This window comes from Polyodon spathula, chromosome 21, assembly GCF_017654505.1.
Source record: "Polyodon spathula isolate WHYD16114869_AA chromosome 21, ASM1765450v1, whole genome shotgun sequence".
Classification (NCBI taxonomy): domain Eukaryota; kingdom Metazoa; phylum Chordata; class Actinopteri; order Acipenseriformes; family Polyodontidae; genus Polyodon; species Polyodon spathula.
In genome coordinates, this window is record NC_054554.1 from 29,669,207 (window position 1) to 29,683,097 (window position 13,891).

The window sequence follows — 13,891 nt, forward strand, 5'->3', positions numbered from 1 at the left end:
CATGTCACCCGTCAAGAGGATGAAGATTAAGACTGTAGCGTCAATGTCACCTCCATTAAGATGAGGGATCTGCTCGTGCTCATGCTGTAGTTTATCCATTAATAAATCAATACTAATAATTCAATGACAAACATTTAGACTAGAAATCTTTTTCGATATATTCAAGACCTCTAGACGAACGTTTATTGCAGTATTTCTTAATTCAGAGCTATTGTGTGTTAATAGTTACAGATGCAACTTCAAAAAGCCTTCAAAATACTGGTGATGAAAATCAGTCACCAGTAAACCAGCTGAAACGTATGTCTGCTTGACTTGGTTGCTGCTGAGCTCTACCTGTATACAGTTTACTGGAGGATCAGTTTTATATGGTACGCTTGGGCCTTGTTCTATATTGCTTCATAATCCTTTATTATTGAGAAAGAAAATCCGTCTGTGGTCATGTGATCTAGAGAGTGGTTCTCTGCGGGTCTTGGTGATTGGATGGGGCACATCAGTAGCAGGGCATGAGCACCAGGGTTAAAGACGTCATGCATCAGGAGAGCTAACCAAACCGTGGATACATTTTACCCATGATCCCTTGAGCACTCTCCCTTTAGTGGTCAATCGCACTCCCTGCCGCACAGACCCTAGTGTCGTGTGTCCAGGCTGGGCACAAATTTTACACTGCCTGATGCGTTCACTGGACTAAGGTATCAGAAATGGCATCGTTTGGAAATCCATGCTATAATGATTGGGCGTATTTACATCCAACTTAAAAACATGCTCACAACACAGCCACTCATTATAAAGCCAGGCAAAGGAGTGGATGCACACATTTACATAATGAAAGCCATGTATGGGTAACACCCAGCAACCATTTTCTAATTTGTAAAGAAATTATAAAAAATAAAAAATCCTACATATAGGAACACAAAAAGAAAATACTAATAGTATAACTAATTTATTTTGGCAGTAATATACCCAGAAGTGTAAAATGGCTGTTACCAATATGCTTTTAATACTGGTTACCAGTGCTGAGCTGCTGAAGCAGAGAGTATCATTAAACTGTGCTCCCAGACTCCACCACCTGCACACTGAATAAGCATCTGTGTGACTTACAGCACAGGTCCCTGCGCCACTGGAGACCGGCCCTGATACCCCGAACCTCTACCCATTTACAGCTTGAAACTAATAAAGGTTTTCCATGCTGACAATGCACATTTCAGCCAAAAGTTTGAAGAGTCAAATACACCCACAGCTGGGGGTGAGTCTGTCAAAGGGCATCCCACAGGGACCATGGGGTTTGGGTACTCGGGGGCAGAATAACCCAGCAAACAAACCTGATGAGGGGGAGAAAGTGACATTTTAATCGCCTTATCAGAAGAACCCCCCAATGACATTTATTAAAAAAAGAAGAAAAAAATAAATTATGGCCCGAGATGCAATAATGAACAACAAAACGGAAGCTTACGGCAGGCCATTGATGGCTACCTGCAGTGCTGAGCGGAAAATAAAAGAAGATGGGCGCCCCTACCAACCGAATCATATTTCATAGAGCCGAAATGCTTCCGCGATTGGATATCTGTGATCCCAATCCAACAAAACAGGGACAGAAAAGAAAATGCAACCTAGGGTTTGGAATAAAAGGCCCGATTTACACTGCGGCGTGAGATTTATAATCTGGCTACCTGTGGTTTTTGCAGATTAATCTTTTCACAGAACAACGAACAGAAAAAACGAACGCCTACCCTAGGCACGCAGCCGCGAGCGGCACTCATTTGAAGAAAAAAATAAATAATTTACACATTTACAACAATTATAGATATTCATATAGCTATACAGATATATGTATTTTTCTTTTTAAAAAGATTATTTAAAAAAAACAAATGTTTAAAAAAAAATAAAAACAAGTACAAAGCAGTAAAATGCTCCTACCTGCTTGTCCCGCTTCCTCCACTCCTGTGTCTGGCTGTCATGCTGCACCATGGCGGCTTGCAGCTGTTTCTCTAAATTGGCCATTTCCAGTTCGTGGTCCTGGACCAGGCTGTCCTTCTCGGCATTGTGCTGCTGGAATAGGTGCGTCTTCTCCTGTTCGTGCTCCAGTTTTAGCTCCACTATCTGATTGGACAATGAGGAGCAACACTTCATGAGCAGAACATCCCTGTCGTCATGACAACCTGTCCACGGCTCCATTTATTTTCTCTCATGCCTCAAACCAATCGAGTCGACAAGTTATTTTACATCATCGTTAACTCATTTGTTAATTATTACAAGTAAAGATCTGTAAGCCCCCCCCCCCCCCCCCCCCCCCCACCCCCCCCCCACCCCCCCCCCCCCCCCCCCCCCCCCGAAGTACAGGCCAGTGCTCTCGTAACAGAGCAATAATCACCCGCCCCTTTGACCGGGGCGAGCCAGCCCCATCTCTACTACGTGAAAGACAATAATCAATAACCTCTTTAATCAAATCAGAGGCCAAATGATTACGAGCAAACATAAAAACATCCTGAGCTCTGGCAAGACTCTTCTACCTAGAATACTACTGTCTCCCCAACAGGCTGCAAAAGAAGCGACACAAAGGGTTAATTCTGCAGTCTAATCTATTCGTAATGCTTCCTTTTTTTTTTTTACAGCATTTAAAAACACAATTATAATTCCCCTATATTCATAAATACATCTCTTTAAAAAAAACAAAAAACATATTGTATAAAAATACGTATCTCGTAATACAATGCGCAGTTTTATAAACGTACATACACTTGTCATTTTTTTCTTTCTTAAATACACAAAAAAAGACAGAAAGATGGAAAGAAAGAAAGAAAGCGAGCGAGCGAGCGGCGGCATTATCTCGTTGTCTGCTACGGTATACCCACACAAACAGATGCACATGTATCAGCAGGGCACCTGCTGTGCTGCTAGCCTCCACCATGATTGTATAGTGAGAAGCTGATTCCCAGGACCCTTTCCACGTCCCAGCCATGCTGGATACTGTGACCTTGGCCGGTCCTCAGCTCTCCCTGCCAGGACTGAATGGCAGCCCACGACCGAGGGCCTAGTCTTCACATCTTTGATACTAATCCTCTCAGACTGCGCACAATGGCACCCTACCTGGCCTGTGAACTATAGGCAGCAATGCAGCCTTTGAAGCAGGTGATGAATGGGGGGCTGCAGGAAGCCAGCTTCTCCGGGGAACTCCAGGCCACACAGCTGCTTAAAACAGTCACTTGGATTTTTCTTCAGTTTTGGTGGATTTTCAAAATAAGAATAAAGAGGAGTGTGTGTGTTTTTTTTTTTCCTGTGGAGATTATATGTATGTGTGTGTGTGTGTGAGTTTAGTGTGAGAATTGCTTCTCTCAGAAGATAAAAAAAAAAAAAAACACAGGACTAAAGGAGCTAAGAGTAGGAATCTTGCGTGAATTGATCCTGTTTGTGCAGAGAGGAAATCGCCTGGACCACTCAGTCTTAAAGCTACAGACTCTCTTTGAGACAAACGCTGCCGACTATTTGCGCAACAAAAAATTACAAAAGGACAATCCGTTTTTGCTCTGCGCCTCCATTAAGTGTTTTCCTCCGCCCACAGTTTGACACGAACCCCACCGAATTGGGGGCAAAGGTACATATAAATGTTATTTTGGTTTTGTAATAAAAATCTCTTCGATCATAGCTACAGAAAAACAATTGCACCAAACAGTAATTGAGACCTTAAAAAAAAAAATAAAAAATCAACCTGCAAGATCGATCTCTCTCAAAGATTACTTAACTGTCATTCACAAAATGTTTCAAGAGAAAAAGCGTATTAAAATTGCAATAAAAAAAGATTTTAAAGTGGTTAAATCTGTATTTGTAAAACAGAAATATTGTTTTAGCATAACAATTTGAAGTGCTGTATATTTTACAAAATGGTGAATCTGAAGTAGGCGTGTGATGTAAAAACAACACAGTATTGTGCTGCTGTAGTGTTTGACACCCACCCATCATTGTGAACGCGGTCATCCGAGAGCTGTAGGCAGTAGCAGTGGCAGCAGACTCTTTTGATACACCTTGTCATCTGCTTGATGAGATTATCACCCCCTGCCTGTCCCGTAACAGTGAAGTTGTCAGAGATGGCAGGACGGCTGAAATAGCAGTGTGCGTCTGCGCTGACCCCTCTGTGCATCAGACAAACGAGGCAGGTCGGAACAGAGAGACAGTGGTGGCTCGTCTGGCCACAGCAGGGGGTGTCTCTCCTACAGGACAGAGTTTGGGCTTTATTTTGGTGTGAAAGAATGGGAGGGGGGGTGGGGCACATCGCTCACAGGGAGATTATTCTACATCTTTTTTTATTTCAGTTGTGCAGCTGAATATTAAAAGATATGACATGGAACCCAGATCAAATCTTTTATCTGTACAACAAGATCAAAACAGCTCAAGACTGTTAGCTTTGCTTCAATAAGTGTCTGGACTCGTTTGAACCAGACTGGATTGCCTACCAGAACTTGTAACCAGTACATTTAAAATCCTAAACGTTCCATTCTTTTTATATGTTCTTAGCCAATGGCGTATCTTGAACAAGAAGATACGTATGTTGAAAACATATATACGAGTTTGTTTTTGGTTTTAAATCGACAAAGGGTAGATGGGTAGTAAGATGTTAAAAATGTTCCAACTCCAAAGGAAAAGTGAGTCATTACTTATGCTATTGTAAAAGTTCTCTCTCAAACAAAATAATCAAAAATAGAAACAAAGGCCTACTTGAACAGACACTGACTCAGTATAAGACTGAGGACAGAGGGAAGGAGCCTCTTCTCTGCACCAGGAGTGGTGAGGGTATGGACGGGCTTACCTAACCACATTGTTAATACTGAATCATTGGGATCCTGTTGCTCATAAAATTTCTTCCTATATGGTAGATTGGCAATCTCCTAACAAGCTCTGCAGTATGCTAATGCACCCTGAAGGAACACTGTTCTCTTGGATAAAGACTTGAAAGTATGTTTTGGTTAAAACAAAAACAAACAAACAAACATAGTGTTTTGTAATACTGTCTGTTTAAATGTATTACTGTGCTATAGGAACACATTAGCTGCAAATTAGGGTTCTTCACTACATAACTTGTGTATTCCCTATTTAAATAAATAAATAACAATACAAAGACCCCACCCTCTCTGATGCTCATCCCTGGACCTCTCCAGGGACTCTGCTGGCTACCAGAGGCAGGAACACTGGAGCCATTACTGGGATGGCCTCCTGCAGCTTGTGTGCCAAACAGTAAAGTGCTGGGGTTTTTTGTTTAGATTTTTTTAATGACTGAACTGTTACACACAATGCGAGAGCAGCGATTGACTTGACTTTATTGTCATTGCACAATGTGGGATAGTCGGTTTGGATGGCATTTAAATTGCTCTTTTATATAAAGACGAGTATTGTGCTGTGTGAACGCAGAGCTGGAATAGCCACACATTTAAAAGGGTTTAATCGTTTTCGGGTGCTGCTAAACTATGTGCTTTGTTTTTGGTGTTGTGCAAGGGTGTATTTTACAAAAGAAAAACAAAAAGAAAGATTTGTGGCACGTCTCCCTGCTCGCTTTTTATTCAATTTTATTTTTATTCAGGTTTCTGTATACAAACTGCAGCGCCTGTTGTAGATTACTGTGTTTTTCAAATTTCATGGTTTCTCTTCATAAAAGGGTACGATATTGGAGACCCAAAACATAACCTTAACCTTCATTTCCCATACAGCGGCTTGACGGAGCAAGGAAAGGTTAAAATACAGCCGTGAACCTGACCGTGTTCATCACGAACGGGTTATTGTGCTTCACTGCTGAAAGAGGACATAGATGGCTCGGTCTTTATTTTCGAATTACACATGCATGCTTCTTTGCAGCCGGGCTCGCCAGTTTTACATGGTAGCCACCTGCACAGATCTGCGCACGTTTCAATAGCGCAACCTGCTGTGTGGGAACTGGCCTGATCCAGTCGTTAAAGTAGTTTTGTTATTCCTTCCTTCAACGTTTCTGAGCCATACGATACCCTGGAACACATCTTTCAGCGCTTCCAAAGCAGCCAGTTCCATCCCCAGGCTAGGAGATAGCAATCGGGCTACTGGAATTTTATTCTGGTTGCCTCGCTGTAATGACAGTTGGGAGCACGTTGCTTCAACATCTTGGGAATAGAAAGCGACATTCTCACAGAGCTTTGAACCGCACGAACCCGTCATTAGATCACTTCATTTGATGTCTCGGAGATTGTAATTTAATATTGGTGTCGTTTTAATTTTGGGCTGCGCTCTGTACCCAGGAGATTTCCTATTTTAAAACCAGGGCTTTGAACGTTAATTCTGAAAGGACTGTCAGTCATTTGCTGTGCTGATAAGATCAGATCTTTCAGTTTTCTCTCACAGATTGATCCCGTTGTACAGCTAACCTTAGTCAAAAAAGAATCAAAGGCAATCAATTGTGCGATAAAGGGAAAAGCAATTTTTTCTTTTGTACCTTTGCTACAGATTTTACATTTTGGATTCACATTTTAATAACTTTTTATTATAATCAGCCTCTGATACAGAATCTACCTGAAAAAACCCAGCTATAAATTAGAACTGTAATATTTTAGAGGATAAACTATGTGCAGTCCTGCAAAGTTACAAGCCATGTTGTAATAAAGCACCCACCCAAGTACTTGAAGGAGTCTTGGACAGTGAGAAGCACATTTCATTAATACAGAAGAAAAAGAAAACCTCCTAATAAGGACCAACCTGTTGCTCGTATCGCTGCTTGAGCTCTTGGATCTGCCAGCAGAACTCCTCAGACTGCTTCTCACGGAGAGATTTTGATCTGCTCAGATCTGCCTCAACTTTCTCCATCTGCAAAGGCAGAAAGAGAATAGTTCATCTTTTTTTGTTTGTTTATGACCTCAAACATAAAGCTGACTTATTTAAATGTACAGCAGAGTCAGCTCGGGGTGAGCCTACTGTCCCAACCCTGACCCCACCAAACAGGGGGAACTACTTGAAGCCCAACGCCAAACTGTGCTCCAAGCAAATACAGTTCACAATCCCTAATGCAAGATTGCTTTTGGGTTTGTCCATTATACATGTTTACCACAGTAAATCTGAACAGTAGTTTTGTTTTTCCATGCTTACCTCTTTAATGTTACAAGGGACATGTAGGTGATGCTAACTTTTTTATTTTTACAATGAGGTCCACGAAATATGGTTTACAATGTACTAACAAGCTGGAATCTGGTCATCAAATTGTCAGTTTCCTTGTGATACTCTGAAATGTATTTAAAAAAGAATCTGTTTGAACAAATGGCACAATTCCTTGTGTACCCTAAGGAGTTAATATGCTTTACAATACTTGCCTATTCTTTACCATGCTTTCATTATGCCATATTAGACTGATCTACACTTACTAGATAAACCTTTATAAGAGGTGCGCTGCAGACAAGCTTGGGAGGTTGGCGCTGCAAAACACCTTTGTGAAATATAAACCAACTGAACTGTGAACAAGGTCTGCTTTCTGAGGAGAATGTTGTAAACAGAAAAGCATTCATTTAAATGAATCTGTTGAACAGCTTTGGCTCTGCTTGGTCCAACAGGCCACGAGGCTCTTCTGTAAACCTGTCAATTAGTCTGTGCTGTGCGGTGCCATGGGGAGATGGGGTTGTCACAGTAAGAAGTAGGGTCAAGCACACAATGGCACATGGCAGGATAGGGACACTTTTAATAAGCAGATGAATAATGAGGTCTGGCAGTGCTCAGGATGTGCTGCATACCAAATGAAAGGCTGCAAGTCATCCCCTATGAAACGGCTTTGAAGTACATTATAAATTAGTAACACGTAGAAGCTGAAAAGGATACTCTCATTGAGGTTATGGTGTGCTTGTTTCTTTCATGATACTCTGATGCGTTTCATCCAGCATAATTCAGCTACAGCGTGATGTCCTGGGAGCACTGTTAGGGTTACTAGCCACATTAATACAGCACTGTTTAAAACGCTGTAGCTACACTGCGCTGTACTCCAGAAGAGAACCTGACAAAATATATCTCTTTGACAAGCGACCAGAGGTCCCCTCTGGAAGGTCTTCCTCAAAGATGATGATTGAAGACAGCTGGAAAGATTTATAATTGAAATGTTTATAAACATCAGTTTCCTAAAGCTCTGTAAGCTCCTACCTGATACGTTAACTATCGTGAGCATTGTCTCTGTAACTGTGATGAGCATGATCCGATACATTTCAAAACAGAAGGAACACCAATGGCAGATCACCCAGTATATTAAAAACTAACAAGTAAATATCCAGCATTACTGCATGTTTAATTGCTTGGATGTGTTGCACCAGCTGGGTTTATTTCTAATAAATGAGCAAGGCAGCGGCAATTACATGTACATGCTTTACTCAAAAATCGGCAGTGAACAATGTTTGGAAACTGGATCAGGAGCACGTCCCGCTGTATGAATAAGGGCCTTTGTGACTTGTAACAATTTTTATTACGATTAAAACACATCGAGTACACTGCGACGAAACAGTGCTGTAATTTAAAACATGCTGGGTATTGTTCCAGTGAGAAAGTCTGCATGCAGTTAAAGCGCAGTTAACGATCTGCGGTATACATACCTGATTTAAATGCCCTTGTAAAAGTAAAAAACAAAACAAAAAATCTACCGTAATTAGGTTCATTTTACTTAATCGTTTATCTAGCGGCGCTGAACTGACTTTCCAAGCATCTGGCTTCTCTTGACTCAAACCAAAGCAGGAGAATAAACTAGCCCTGAATCATCCAGCATTGACAGGACACTAAAGTTATTTGCTAACAGATAAACAGACCCAAAATAACGAAATATGTACGCTATGTACAGGTTTACTGAACGCGTCAAATTAAACACAGCTGTTTGTCTCTGCTGCTAAAGATTACAGACTGCAGGCCCTGCTGTATGGATCATTGTGCCTCACACAGCACCAGGGAATAGACACTGATGGGAGGAATCTTTAAAAAGTCAGATTTTTATAAATGGTTATAGAGACTAAGGGCTAAATTCTCAAACTGATTCACTCCAAACCTGGTTGGTAACTTTACTGGCTGTGTTTTTACTAACTGAAAAAAAAAGTGCTAATGACAATAAATGGTTTTGTGAATCTAGCCCTAAGAGTAGGAATACTGCCATATGATGTCAGTGGAAGATTCCGTGTTTCATCCAGCTGTGAGAAGGATAGGAATTTCCACTGAATAATGTTGTGTCATTCTTTTCAAAGAAGCGCATTTGTGTTTTAATGACAAATCAAAGACTCCATAGTTACACATTGCCTAAAGTTACTAGGAAGTAATATATTTGAGATGAATGACGTTTTACAAAAAAATCTTGAATGAAAGATGAAATTCATTTTAGTGTTTTTTAGAGCAAAGGATAGCATAACAAAGTAGGAATCTTTTTCATGGGCTGCTGAAATGTAACAAACCACGAGACAATAAAAATCCTGTTTATGCCAAAATGCCAGAAAAAAAAAATTAATAAATTAGAAACTTTTTTCTTCTAAAAAAAATATACTTTCAAGATGTTTTCGGTAAACAGGATGTGCTGTATGCTATCCAAAAGGATGAGGCTTGAACTGCTAAGTCTGGAAAGCATCCGAATAAATAACTTTTACTTTTTGCTGTTGTTTGCATGCACAGCCCTGGCCAGAGCACTTAACACATTGCACCGCACTGTCAAGCCAGACAATCCTGGCGCGTGCCAGCCTATTGCTGAGGGTAATTGGAACTCTACCCGTCTCCTCGTCTCCACTCCACCTGATATTTGTGGTCTTCCCACACCTCTCCAGTAAGCTGGACTGGCCACACTGGGGAATCCCTCTGTTCTGAGACTGGGAACTCCATGAGCTGGAACAACTCTGAAAAAACCACAGCTCTGGTCGGATCACAGCGCATAAAACAGCATCTGATCTTTTCGTCCGATGATTCATATGACGCTGCTTAACCTGCACAGAACTGCACATCAGAGTGTAAGAGCCAAGCTAAACTGCAAACGACACAGACTAAAAGACAGATTCAAGTGGTAGAATATACAAAGAGGCTGACTTTCAATGCTCACCTGCTGTTTCATTTCAGAGTACACCTTCTCAGAGTTGAGCGCCACCTGCCTCTTGAACTGCTCCAGAGCGCCCTCTGCCTGCTGGGCCTGTATCTCCTGCTGCGCCATCAGCCTGGCGAACTGCTCCTCCTTCTCCCTGTGCAGGCGCAGCAGAAAAGACAAGCACACAAGCTTTCACTGCACTAGCCTGGGCACATTGCAGGCTGTGTCAAGCCCTTTCCACTTCATTACGATGGTATCTTTCCACCAGGCCTTCAGCTTCACCCCGCGTCAGATAATCAGCGCAGATTCAAAATCTCCTTCCTGCACTTCAGTGGTTTCAAACGCAAGGGTAAATGACCCTAATGAGCTGGGATTAGCCCCAAGGTGTCATTGAAAAAGGCTCCAGTTAAGAAGTTTATTACTGAATTCTGTAAGTTTTCCAGTATTTCTAAATACAGAACTATTGAGTGTTTAATTAGTTATAGATGAAGTTAGAACTATATACGACCCTTGGACACAACATCATTCAAATTTGAGACGTGAAAATATCTTGAACAACTTTTGAACAAATGTTCGAGACAGGCAGCACAAATCAGATGTAAAACCGCCATTTAAATGTTTGCACATCCTAAACCATCCACACGATCTCTTTTAATTGAGGAATGAAGGGAATGGTTTTAGCTCGTTCCCATGGCTTAGGTGATAAGATTTATGTTTCTATTAATCCCTGAAATTATGCGCAAAATCCAGGAGGTCATGGATATAACAAAACATGACTGCAGGTTTTAATATCCAATAAGGTATTACTGGATTAGAACATCCTTTACTTCAAATATAAATGTTGGCAGGTATTGCAAGTTGTAACGGCTTCATCTTCAAATAGGTAATATGCTCTAAGTGACCCTAATGATTACTTGGATCTAACCTTTCTTCTCAGGTTGTGAGGGATTTTTTTATTTTTTTTTTTATTTATTGGGCATTGAAAAATAGAAATATTTGACAGGATAGAAACTGCTACTAAACAGCCTCAACATGTCTGTATCTGGTTATCTCTACAGACGCTTCTGTATGTGTGTGTGTGGGAAAAAGACCTTAGTGGTGCTGTGATATTCTCAAATAACGTGTACTCACCCCACTGTTCTAACTCTAGGAACAGGTTACACATCAAGACTCCTATTGCATAGCAGTGTCACTCATTCCAGGTCTTATTACAAGCTTGACTAGCCCAAGTGTATGCATCACAGGCTCAGGTGCGTCTTACTAAACTCATAATAAAACCAGGAATGGATTTAACTGCTTTGCAATGGGAGTCCTATTTCCATCCCTGTACATGCTGGCATGTCTAAAAGTTAACAAGTTGCGTGTAGCGTATCTGTTACTGTACTAGAGATATCATTTTGTTTGTGCAAAAAAAAAACACAACTCTTAAATTGAGACACCCACACCACAGATTCGCTTATTAGAAATGGTTTTTTCACTTTGCTTTTTTTATACTGGTCACATAACCAAGAGACTTGGAATAGTTCCTTTGTTGTTCTGCCTACCCAACATCTGTGTCACAAACTCAGGCGCCCTGCCGGGAATGGCATGGGGCCTTTCTTATTATATATTTTGTAATGCTTTGCCAAACAGTAGACAGTAACAATAACAGGAAATGCAGCTTTAAATAAAACTGTAGGACCTTTCCTTTTTGTACGATTTTTCTCTTTGTAATCTTGGTCCCTCTTATGTACACATCAAAAGATTGAGAAACTGTTTTCCCCAGTGCTGTGTACTCTGTAATTATTAATCTGGCTCGCAACACGACTGCCTGCAGGGCAAACCGAGACACAAAAGCACTTCTTTAGAGTTGTGATGTGGAAAAGAAAAATAGTCATATGAAAATAGATATACAAACTTCCTAACAAACGATTACTTACCAAAAAAAAAAAAAAAAAAAAACTGCCATTCTGTGTGAAGTAAATTGAGCACTTCGGATTTCAATCTTATTTTTATTGTTGTTTTTTAAATAATCAAATCGCCTACCTCTTATATATATATACAGACACATATATATACATATATATATATACATATATATACACACACACACACACACACAGTGGTTTGCAGAAGTATTCACCCCCTGCAAAGTTTTCACATTTTGTTGGCACTTCAGCGTATTCCACAACGCTTTCAAATTAGACTTTACATATAGAATCTCCACAAACTACTCCACATTGATAAAGTTAAAAAATGCATATAGAAAATAAATAAGTAAGATTTACAGAGAAAAACAGATTAATCTCAGTTGCATAAGTATTCAACCCCTTTGCTACTGCAGCCCTCAATGAGCTCAGGGGCGCGATTTGTTTGAAAGGTCACAAAATTAGTGAAATGGTTTCAGCCTGAGTGTACTCAAAGCGATTTAAGTTTAAGATAATTTCCCTCAGGTATAGAACGACTTCAAGCTGCAACTCACATAGTGATCCAACAAAGCAACCATGAAGACCAAGGAGTTTTTGAAACAAGTCAGGGATAAAGTGGTAGAGGCACACAGCAGGAGAAGGGTACAAGAAAATTTCAAAGGCGCTGATTATCCCTCCAAGCACAGTGAAGTCCATCATTAAGACAATACTCAGATCAGGTCGCCCTCCCAAACTGAGCAGCCAGGCAAGCAGGAAACTGGTTTAGGATGTCATTCTGAAACTAACAATGACCTTGAGAGATCTGCAAAGTTCTGTGTCTGAGATGTCTGAGTCAGTGGTCACACATCAACAATAAGCCGGTCCCTACACAAAGCTAGCCTAGATGGACGGCTGGCAAGAAAGAAGCCATTGCTCAAAAAGCCTCATCTTAAAACACGTATGGCATTTGCAAAAAAGCATGTAGATATAGTATACTGCAGACATGTGGAAAAAGGTTTTGTGGTCAGGCGAGACAAAAATGTAACTTTTCAGTCTAAATTCCAAGCGCTCCGTCTGGTGTAAGCCCAACACTGCATATCACCCAACTGTCAAGCACGGTGGTGGCAGCATTATGTCAGCAGGGACTGGGAAGCTTGTCAGGATAGAGGGGAGAATGGATGGTGCAAACTACAGGCAAATCCTTGAGGAAAACCTGTTTGAGTCAGCCAAGACTCTGATACTGGGGAGGAAATTCATTTCAGCAGGACAATGACCCGAAACACAAAGCCAAAGCCACACTGGAGTGGTTGAACAACAGGAGAATTCATTTTCTTGAGTGGCCCAGTCAAAGTCCTGGCTTGAATCCAATCAAAAATTTATGGCAATACTTGAAGACTTCAAGCAGAACTGGAGCAATTTTCTTGCAAAAATGTCACCATCATACTGTGCAAAGCTAGTAGAGACCTATCCAAAAAGTCTCATAGCAGTAATTGCTGCAAAAGGTGCTTCTAATAAGTACTGACTTAAGGGACTGAATACTTATGCAACCAGTAACACTGTACATTTTCTTTACAAGTTTTGATGATATTTAACATCCTCCTCCTCATACAACAGTGTTCAGTTTAACCACTACATTTATGAATAAAAAAAAAAGAAAAAAAAAAAAGAAGAAAAAACTTTGACGTCATACGTAATTAATACACATTAAGTTGTTTTACACTGTATGACCATCCCCATTATGTGACAAACGTAATATATATATATATATATATATATATATATATATATATATATATATATATATATATATATATATATATATATATATATATATATAGAGAGAGAGAGAGAGAGAGAGAGAGAGAGAGAGAGAGAGAGAGAGAGAGAGAGAGAGAGAGAGAGAGAGAGACACACACACACACACACACACACACACAGTATCTATAATCCAAGCCCATTGGGGAAAAAAGTTCCATGTTTT

At 40.5% G+C, this 13,891-nt stretch overlaps 1 pseudogene; it reads right to left on the reverse strand.

Annotated features, from left to right (window-relative positions):
* LOC121296144 overlaps positions 1-13,891 on the reverse strand; it is a 100,556-nt pseudogene that overhangs the window by 39,785 nt on the left and 46,880 nt on the right.